General features: G+C 42.3%; 1 pseudogene; it reads right to left on the bottom strand.

Moving 5' to 3' along the window:
• Positions 1 to 1,792: 1,792 nt before the first annotated feature.
• LOC101316914 (elongation factor 1-alpha 1 pseudogene) lies at positions 1,793 to 3,386 on the bottom strand (annotated as a pseudogene).
• Positions 3,387 to 4,291: the final 905 nt, after the last annotated feature.

The raw sequence follows: 4,291 nt of genomic DNA, 5'->3' as shown, positions 1-4,291 counted from the left end.
TAGATGAGTCTCAAATTTTCTCTCTCTCCCTGACCTCTTTCTATGGCTTCTGACATGTATCTGTCTCCAGTTATCAAGAGAACATCTCCATCTGGCTGTCCTAGAGACACTTAAAATCATTATGTCCCATTTGAATTTAATCCCTTTTTTTCTCAACTTATTCTTTCTCCTTCATTCTGATCTTGGTGACTGGTGCCCCCTCATAACCTGGAAACCTGGGAGCTAGCTTAGATTCCTCTTTTTCCTTAGCCAAATGCCCTCCACATATCCAATCAAGTGTCCAAGTCCTATGGATTCTACCTTAATATTTTTCGGCCTCTTCTGTCCATTCTCCTTACTCCCAGCTTCTCACACCTTGACTCCTGCCATAGTGTCCTAAGCAATCTCCTGTCCTTCACTCTTCATCAGTCAAGTTGCTTTTATTCCCTTATAAAACTTCTCTGGGGGCTTTTCATGCAAACTCCACTGTATCATGTGTCACATTCAGCCCACCTTTGCCTCTTCTTTCCTTCCACACTTTCTTTCCTGGTCACATGGCTCCATGCTGTTGTGAACCTTTTCCTGAGCTGCTGACTGCAAAGCCCTTCACCAACCATGTGTGCAGAAGTAGAATTGCCCAGTCCTGTGTCTTCACTTGTATCCATTACCCGGATAGGTTTTATTGAACTTGTTTACATGCATTATTCATTCTGTATCTCTGGCATCTCATAGTTTGTATTTAAAACCATTTTTTTTGCATCAACATCAATATCAACAGATATTTATCAAGCACTTCCTCAAATGGGAAAATGAGAACTACCTTCAATGTTTTTGACATTGTCTCAAAGTGCTCTATCTCTAGCATGTAATAAATCTTTTCTGACTGAAAATTGATGTGATCCCTGGTTGCACATATTGCTGGTTTCCACTCCAATGAGTCTGTATGTTCTTTGAAAAGACAATGTAATTATGCCTTACTTGAATTAAATTGACTTGATCTCTACAACCTTCCCATAAAATATTTACTATTATCATCATCATTGTCATCATAACCCTCCTCCTCAGCAGTAGCATCACCCCCATATTATACGTAGTAGGGAAATGCTATGGTGGCCTCTAAGTATACAACCTAGCAGGCTATCCCAGAGGTCCTGGAACTGAAATGCTCATAAACAAAATTAAGATGCTCAAATCATTTTGTTTGTTAAATCTACTTAAAACATACAGTGAGAAGCAAGAGGAAAGAGATTAGGTAGGTTAAGACATTTAGTGAAAGCAGGTAGAATGACCACACTACTTGTGGGTCACTTAAGGCTCCTATATCCTGACTCTTTGCCTCAACTGCCTACACCACAGATTGTGTGGTTACAAGAACGAGTTGAGGGCAAACAAGCAAGTTCAGAGGTGGAAGGTTCATGGTCCCAAAATGCTTGTTCTACTGGAGAGATGAAAAGGCAGGCATGCTTGGCCACAGCTATAGCTTGGTGATGACTTGGTGGGCAGCAGTGCATGCTTTAACCACAGGATAAGTAGGCTAGAATGGGTAGATACCAGTGGGTGGCCAGTTTGAGGTAGGTAAAGCTGAACCATGCTTTGTGAACATTTAAGGTTTTGCTTTCCATCGCTCTCTATCTACAAATTAACACTCTCATTTGTTTCATCAGTTTAATCTACATTTAACACATAAGTGTCCATTTTTTTTTCTTTTTTTTTTCTCATTAAACTTTTTTAATGGGTCTCAAATTCTGTGACAGATTTTTGGTCAAGTTGTTTCCATTAAAAAGTACTGGGTTTAAAAACTAATAACTTAAAACTGCCACACACAAAACAAATGGTCCACAACACATTCTCCTTTCCTTCTGAAGGTTTTACGATGCATTGTTATCATTAACCAGTCTTTTGCTATTAAACTTAAATGGCCAATTGAGACAAACAGTCCTGAGACCATTCTTCCACCACTGATTAAGACTGGGGTAGCAGATATTGGGGATAATATTCATTTAGCCTTCTGAGCTTTCTGGGCAGACTTGGTGACCTTGCCAGCTCCAGCTGCCTTCTTGTCCACTGCTTTGATGACACCCACAGCAACCGTCTGTCTCATGTCACAAACAGCAAAGCGGCCCAGAGGAGGACAGTCAGAGAAGCTCTCAACACCCATGGGTTTGCCAGGAACCGTATCAACGATGGCAGCATCACCAGATTTCAAGAATTTGGGGCCATCTTCCAGGTTTTTCCCAGAATGACGATCAATCTTCTCCTTCAGCTCAGCAAATTTGCAGGCAATGTGAGCTGTGTGACAATCCAGCACAGGTGCACAGCCAGCACTGATTTGGCCTGGATGGTTCAAGATAATCACCTGAGCTGTGAAGCCAGCTGCTTCCATTGGTGGGTCATTTTTGCTCTCACCAGCCACATTGCCACGACGAACATCTTTGACAGACACGTTCTTGACATTGAAGCCCACATTGTCCCCAGGAAGGGCTTCACTCAAAGCTTCATGGTGCATTTCAACAAACTTCACTTCAGTTGTCACATTGACTGGAGCAAAGGTGACCACCAGGCCAGGTTTGAGAACACCTGTCTCCACTCGACCCACAGGGACAGTGCCAATACCACCAATTTTGTAGATGTCCTGGAGGGGCAAACGCAAGGGTTTGTCAGCTGGGCGAGTTGGTGGCAGGATGCAATCCAGAGCTTCAAGCAGTGTGGTTCCACTGGCACTGCCATCCTTATGGGTGACTCTCCATCTCTTGAACCACAGCATGTTAGCACTTGGCTCCAGGATGTTTTCACCACTCCAGCCAGAAACTGGCACAAATGCTGCTGTGTCGGGATTGTAGCCAATTTTCTTAGTGTAGGTGCTGACTTCCTTTACAATTTCCTCGTATCTCTTCCGGCTGTAGGGTGGCTCGGTGGAATCCATTTTGTTAACTCCAACAATTAGTTGTTTCACACCCAGAGTGTAGACCAGAAGGGCATGCTCACGGGTCTGCCCATTCTTGGAAATACCTGCTTCAAATTCACCAACACCAGCAGCAACAATCAGGACAGCACAGTCAGCCTGGGATGTGCCTGTAATCATGCTTTTGATGAAGTCTCTGTGTCCTGGGGCATCAATGATGGTCACATAGTACTCGCTGGTCTCGAATTTCCATAGGGATATATCAATGGTGATGCCACGCTCGCGTTCAGCTTTCAGTTTGTCCAAGACCCGGGCATACTTGAAGGAGCCCTTCCCCATCTCGGCAGCCTCCTTCTCGAACTTTTCAATAGTTCTCTTGTCGATCCCACTACATTTGTAGATCAGATGGCCAGTAGTGGTGGACTTCCCGGAATCTACGTGTCCGATGACGACGATGTTGATGTGCGTCTTCTCCTTTCCCATTTTTGCTTAGGTTTAGCGGTGGTTTTCACGACACCTCTATGCTGGCGGCAAACCCGTTGTGAAAAAGCCATAAGTGTCTATTTATTCTATGTATGTTTAAGGTGTCCTATAGGTTAAAGGTGTACTTACTATGTATTCTTAACGTTTCTTATGAATTTCATCCATCCCATTGTTTTTCTTGTTCTTTAAAGCAGAGTCTAAAATTCTTAAAGCAGAATCTAAAATTCTTAAAGCATACAGAAAACACTTATTCTGTTATGGATGAAGCACATTTCTGAGGTACAGGGCCATTAAACCACTTGCCTAAGATCCTCACGTTTAGTGCATGGCAGAGACAGGGTTTCAAATATAGGAAATCTAGCTCTAGAGCCCACTTTTTAATCACCATCCTATCTTGATTCCTAAGTTGCCTGAGAAAACACAGCTAGCAAGTCTAACCGCAAGCCCAATGCTCTTTCCTGTAACTACTCTTCATGTATAAGTACCCTTGGGGCAGATCTGTCTTTTTCTTCTCTGCATTCTTATCACCAAGCATAGGAGCTGTTGATCAAGAGAATACCTCATGTTACATTTCTATTTTTGTTTTGGGTTAAGTTTAAATGGCCTGAGCGATTCCAATTTAACATTTAAGAAAATTTAATTAAAATTAAGAAAATCCGTATCTGATTTTAAACTGAATTAACCTAAAGAGATCCAGTTGCTAGAAAGCAAAAGATAAGGATCCATGAACTGAGATCTAGCTCTGATTGTGAAATTGACCCGTTCAAAGAGATTAAGTTGTTTCTCTATGCTTCATTTTCTCCAGTAGGAAAATAGCCCTAGTAATTCTTATCCATCCCCTTCACCAGGAACTGTTACATCTACTATTTTTCCTATCACTAGCATGTCATTAAAAAAAATAATGGTTGGGAATTCCCTGGAGGTCCA

This window comes from Tursiops truncatus, chromosome 2, assembly GCF_011762595.2.
Source record: "Tursiops truncatus isolate mTurTru1 chromosome 2, mTurTru1.mat.Y, whole genome shotgun sequence".
Lineage (NCBI taxonomy): Eukaryota > Metazoa > Chordata > Mammalia > Artiodactyla > Delphinidae > Tursiops > Tursiops truncatus.
This window is presented reverse-complemented; position numbering and strand designations above follow the sequence as displayed.